Consider the following 6,607-nt stretch of genomic DNA (forward strand, 5'->3'; position numbering starts at 1 on the left):
AAATAAACCAACATTTCATTTTATGTCCCACGAGGGCTGAAAATTCTTGAGCATGACTTCACAGGCCTAGCTGCACCTTCTCCTCTTTTCTCTCACACCTTACTCACCACTTCCGTTACCACAACGGTTCAGTTTTAGTAACTGACCATATCCCCAGCCCCAAACTAGTGTTCTTTTAAGGCTAAGGGTGGGGCTGGTAAAGGCACTGGCTGCCAGCCCGACGACCTGAGATTGATCTCCAGGGCTCAAATGGTAGAAGGAGAGAACTGATGCCTGCAAGTTGTACTCTGATCACCAAGGTGTTTAGTGGCATTTGTATGCCACCCTTACATGCACACACACACACACACACAAACACACACACATGCATGCACAATTTTCCTTTTAAAGAGTAAAGGTGAAGTTTGCCAAGTCAGGTGGGGAATGCCTGTGAGAAAGGTGCAGATAGGAGGATCAGGAGGTCAGGGTTATCCTGGGCTACATATAAAGTTTGAGGCCAGCTTGGGCTACACAAGACTATCCAAAAGAATCAGAAGAAGATCAGTTGGTGACATGAAACCCTGGGTTCAATCCCCGGCACTCCGTAAACCAGGGAGTGTGGTGTGCTCCCACAGCTTCAGCTCAACACTGTGGAGGTGGAGTCAGAATAATCAGAAGTTCCAGGTCATCCTCTCATACATGAGTTTGAGGCCAGCCTGGACTACATGAGACAAGATGGGAGGTGCAGGGGGTGAGGGGGGTGGGGGGTGGGGGGGGTGGGAAGGGGGCCGGGGGTGGGGAGACAGAGACTGGAAGTGGCCTGAGAGCTTTCAGAGGAGTCAGGTCCAGGGCACCTTGACTTCAGACTCCTCCCACTCCCCAGCCCCCGGGTCTGCAGAAGGCTACAGTTACATCAGTCTAAGCAACTGAGTTAGCACTGAATTGTCACTGGAGTTTACAGAAAACAAATACAATTCCAGGGCATGAGGGAAGGAAGGTACATAGGAGAAATATGATACATTATCTTGATGACACGATTAAAGCGAGTATCACTAATGAGGGGACACACTTGACGTTTCACCATGTAATAGGGTGGAAAGAAAAGTCAACATCTCTTCATGGCATTCCTGCCAGGCTCTTCTGAATGATGCTGAATTAGGTCCATTCTTACAAAGGACTCTGTGTCAGATGGAGGTATCATATCAGTGCTCACTTCTTGATAAAATGAATAGTAACCTGGTTGTCCTTGTGGTAGGAATTTACACGACGGTTTCAGGAGCCTGTGCTACCTCAAGCACCTTGGCCTTAAGCAGCTCAGAGAAAGTGTTCGTATTAGCTCAGTAACTCTTTGCATTTGAAATTATTCAAAAGACAAAGGCAGCAAAATCACAGCAATCACAGAAGTCAGTTAGCCTAAATAAGAGCACCAGGTCATAGTCACTGAGCCAAGCCACTGGCTTAACTGGTTAAGTCACCTCTGTTGGCTTCAGGTCACAGTTGAAGAAACAGGCATTTTAGACATTAATGATTTACCTGAATTCACACAATCAGGAAATGAGAACCTGGGAGTTAAACCCAGATGTCAGATTTTAGACCTTTATCTAAACCACAGCATTCAATTCTATCATATTCAATTACTGATAGAGTATGTGCATCTGTATGTTTACATGTATATGTCTGAGGTTTTTCAAAGAAACAAAAATAGTGTATGTGTGTCTGTGGATATGGGACAGAGAGACACTTTTTTTTTTTTGAGTCACCGTCTTTCACTGAGCCTGAACCCAGTGATTCCGGTGAGCCCCAAAGATCTTCCTGTGTGCCTGGTAGTCTGCTGTATACACGCTCACAACAACAGAGAGGAAAGTGGGGGTGAAAGGGAGAGAGGCTGGGAAGGAGACGGAGGAGAAAGGTTGAGAATTATAAGGACTTTCAGTGCAGTGGCTCATATGATTCCAGACACTGGCAGTCCTAAGATCTCCAGGGTGACTTGACAAGCCAGGTCCCTGGCAGATCAATCAGACAGGAAAGGTTTACTCTCATTTTGGGGAAGAGGAAGGCTGTGTTGTATTGAGGCCCTTGCCTGACTAGAAGAGGCCCACCCACATTGAGGAAGGCCAGCTCTTCTCAGCTGTCCCAGGCAGAAACACACTTGCAGAGGTGCTCAAAGTCCAACCAAATTCTACCTCCCCCCTTCTCTGAGAACTTCTATTACCTGGCCTCTCTGCCTCAATGGCCAGCAACAACCAGACATATACAAGACCTTGGTTCCTGGATATAGAGGTATGGACATGTGGCCTGAGTCAACTAATCAGATACTTTGACTGTAACTGAACCACACCATTCAGTCGTCCTTAGCAAGCCAATTAGAATGAAGGTGTGTACTTTTAAGCTGTGAGGGGTGATGCAAGAGAGAAAAATAAAGAGGCAAAAAGAAGGACAAGAGGGAGAGGGCTGGGGCCAGGTAAAGGGGAAGTCCTGATCTCATAGGACACTGCGCTCTCCCAGCAACCTCCTCTTTTGTTTTGTTCTGTGTGTTTCCCCACCCCCACCCCCAAACTTCTGCAAGTCCACTTCCACAATGGCGGTCAGGCTGAATGAAGACAGGCCTTTATCCAGCCTGCCCGTTGTTTCTCAGTGTGCTTGCAAACTGCATGTCACCAGCAGCAATGACCATGGTGGCCATGACACCGCAGAATACAACCTGGGGTCTTTAAGAACAGACCCTAAGTTACCTGTCTTTTCACTGAAAGCCTGTTCACGTTTGAGAGTGGGGGGGAATGGCAGGAAACCCGGTGGGTTTGTGAAGCAGCCTTCTCATGGTTGAGAACATTATAGCCAGTCTATTTTGTCCACCTCAGTTCTATCTTCACACCCTTTATGATATACAAGTAAAGTCTCAAAGGCATAAATAAATGCTACAGGAATCGCAGAACTGCCAAGGCTTTATACAGTGCATTTTAATTTAAATTTGTTTTTAACAGATATATAAAGATATAAAATTGTATACATTTATGAGTATAATCTATGTATCATGTCTTTTATTTTATTTATTTATTTAAATTTTTTTGAGACAAGGTCTCTTTATTTAGATCTGGCTGTCTAGGAACTCACTATTAGACCAGGCTGGTCTTGAACTCAGAGATTATCAGCCTCTACTTTCCAAATGCTGGGCTAAAGTCCTGTGGCCACCACACCTGGCTTTTGTATAGTTAAATCAAGATAAGCTTATCAATTTTCATGAACATCATTTCTCTCTTTCATCCTTTCTTCCTTCTTTTCTTTCTTCCTTTCTTTCTTTCTTTCTTTCTTTTTCTTTCTTTCTTTCTTTCTTTCTTTCTTTCTTTCTTTCTTTTGTTTTTCAAGACAAAATTTCTCTGTGTATCCCTGGCTGTTCTGGAACTCACTCTATGGACCAGGCTGTCCTTGTACTCAGAGAGCTACCTGCCTCTGCCTCCTGAGTACTGGAATTAAAGGTGTGTGTGCCACTACTGCCTGGCAATGTTTATCATTTCTTTATGGCAAAGATTCTAATTCCTTTTTCTAGCGTTTGTATCCATCTGTCTATCTATCTTTTTTTGTTTTTGTTTTTGTTTTTTTGAGACAGAGTTTCTCTGTGTATCCTTGGCTGTCATGGAACTCATTCTATAGACCAGGCTGGACTCAAACTCAGAGATCCACCTTCCTCTGCCTCTGGAGTGCTGGGAGTGCATGCACCACCACTGATCAGGATCGGCTGCGGAAGAGGATTGGAGTCTGAGGGAGTCAGGCAAGTACGGGAGCCCTCCTGATGAACTCCCTACAGGCCCACCTTTGTCTATCTATCTATCTATCTATCTATCTATCTATCTATCTATAATTGAGACAGGATCTCTCTATGCAGTCCTGGCTGTCCTGGAGCTTTCACTATGTAGACCAGGCTGGCCTTGACCTCACAGAGATCCTCATGCTTCTGCTTCCCAAGTGCTGGGATTACAGGAATGCGCCACCTTTTTCTAGGATTGTAAAATATACACCTGATGTCATTATGTATAAATAACCCATTGTGAAGTGCATACTGACAACTCCTGTTATATAGCAGATAGAATGACACGTCATAAAAGGGGTTTCTTTAGTTTGGCTTACATGATATGAGTTCCAAATGCATGTACATACCTGTTGTGGAATATTAATGATGCAAAGATGTGTTGCATTCTTTGATGTTGCATTTGTTTAACTCTGTGAAGCTGTGTTACTTTGCCTGCCTAAGACACCTGATTGGTCTAATAAAGAGCTGGACAGCCAATAGCTGGGGAGAGAAAGGATAGGCGGGACTGGCATGCAGAGAGAATAAATAGAAGCAAAGAAACAAGGAGTGAGAAAAGGAGGAGAGGAGGATGCCAGGGACCAGCTACCCAGCTACCCAGCCACAGAGTACGAAGAAAAGAAAGAGAGATAGAACAAAGAAAGGTAAAAAGCCCAGAGGCAAAACAGTTAAAGAGAAACAGGATAGCTTAAGTTAGAAAAACTGTCTAGAAACAAGGCAAGCTAAGGCTGGGCATTCATAAGTAAGTATAAGTCTCTGTGTATTTATTTGGGAGCTGGGTGGTGGGCCCCTAAAGAGTAAAAAAAAACAACCAGCAACTATGCATACTTGTGACCCGAACACACATATACACTCATACACAAATATACATATACACTTAAAAATTTACATTTAGGTCTAGTTCTCATTTAAAAATTTTATTTTTATTTATGTGTATGTGTGTATACAGTGGCTTCTATGTACATATCACATGCCTATGGGTGCCCAGCGAGGCCAGAAGGTGTTGAAACCTGGAGTTCCCGACAGTTGTGATCTGCCATGTAGGTTCTGGGAACTGAACCTGGGTCCTTTGTAAGAGGAACAAGTATTTTTACCCACTGAACCATCTCTCCATTCCCTATAATGCTCATTTTTAAACTAGTTTGTTGTTATTGAATTTTGTCAGTTCCTTATATAGTCTGAATATTAACCCCCTTTTGGAGGAATAGTTCACAGATGTGTTCTCCCATTCTGCATTTTTCTTTCTGTTGGTTGCTTTGTTTGCTGAGCAGTGATACAGCGATATTTCAACCCAGGCCTGTCTGCTGGTCTCCATCCTGTGGAGACTGGATGCTGGTTTTTCTATATTTTCCCCCGAGTCTCTTTGTCTTTTTCCACAAACTCAGCTCAGGAGGGTAGCCAGACCCACGTAATTCCCCGTGGGGTTATAAAAAGATCCTCCTACATGTTCTCTCAAGTCCCCCTGGGTGTTTTCTCTCTTCCCTTTCTTTCTGTCTCCATCTTCCGATACCTACTGTCTGTCTTTTCCATGGTCTGGTTCTTCCCTCTGTGTACGCACAGTGCAGCAGGGCTACAGCCCGTCAGTCCATCTTTGCAGTGGTTCAAAAGCCTTCTCTGTTTTGGTTTAAGTCTGAAATGTCCCCTACTGGCTCAGTTCGTAATGCTTGGTCCCCAACAGATGGCAATGCTTAGGGACACTGTGGTACCTTTAGGAAGTGTGTGGTGTGTGTATTAGGAGCTGGAGGAAGGAGTTACAGGGCTTGGACTTTGAAGCATGTTCCTGGTTCATGCCATGTTCTCTCTGCTTCCTTGTCTGCTGTGATGTGAACAATGCTTAACCCACCTCCCACCACCATGCACTGGGTGGCTCTACCATGCCTTCCCCATCATGAGGGACAAAGCCCTCCTAAACAGTGAGTTAAATAAATCCCTGTTTCTGTCAGGCATTTGATCACAGTAAGGAGAAAGCTAAGGCACTAACTAGTACACGCCAGCTGTCAGTCCTGAGTTCCATGTGGCTGCCCCGGCTGATCCTTGCCAGAACTCTGTGAACTTCTCCCCTGGGAGTGTGAAATTGGCATGAAGTTAGCCTTTAATCCCAGCACTCCGGAGATAGAGCAGGTGGATCTCTGTGAATCTGATGCCAGCATGATCTGTAAAGTGAGTTCCACTTCAGTCAGGTCTAGCTGGTTGCCACATAGTGAGATCCTATCAAGAAAAACAAAACAAACAAACAAACACACAAACCTAAAAATGTAGTAATTTTTGTTACTATTTAATTTTTATTTGCATTAGTTTTCTATTACATGTAAGAAATTATCCTGAGTTAGGCATGGTGGCACACTTCTTTAATCCCAGAACTTGGGAGGCAAAGGCAGATGGGTCTCTGAATTCAAGGTCAGCCTCGTCTACAAAGTGAGTTTCAGAACAGTCAGGGTTCCACATAGAAACCTTGTCTCAAAAAAATAAAATAAAAAAATCCTGAAATTTCAGAAGTGGAACCATTATAACCTGTGGTGATATATTGTGTACCCTAATAAATTTACCTGAGGATCAGAGGACAGAGTCAGCCATTAGATTAGACACAGAGGTCAGGCAGTGGTGGCACACACCTTTAATCCTATCACTTAGGAGGCAGAGACCCATCTGGATCTCTGAGTTCAAGGCCACACTGGGCTACATGAGATTGATCTAGTATAGGAGAGAAACAGAGTCAGGTAGTGGTGGCACACACCTTTAATCGCAGTACTTGAGATCTCATGCCTTTGCTTGGGAAGCACACACGCCTTTAATTCCAGCAAGTAATATGACAGGGCAGAGAAAGGT

Source organism: Peromyscus californicus, unplaced genomic scaffold (genome assembly GCF_007827085.1).
Source record: "Peromyscus californicus insignis strain IS unplaced genomic scaffold, ASM782708v3 Scaffold_6__1_contigs__length_162567912, whole genome shotgun sequence".
NCBI lineage: Eukaryota > Metazoa > Chordata > Mammalia > Rodentia > Cricetidae > Peromyscus > Peromyscus californicus.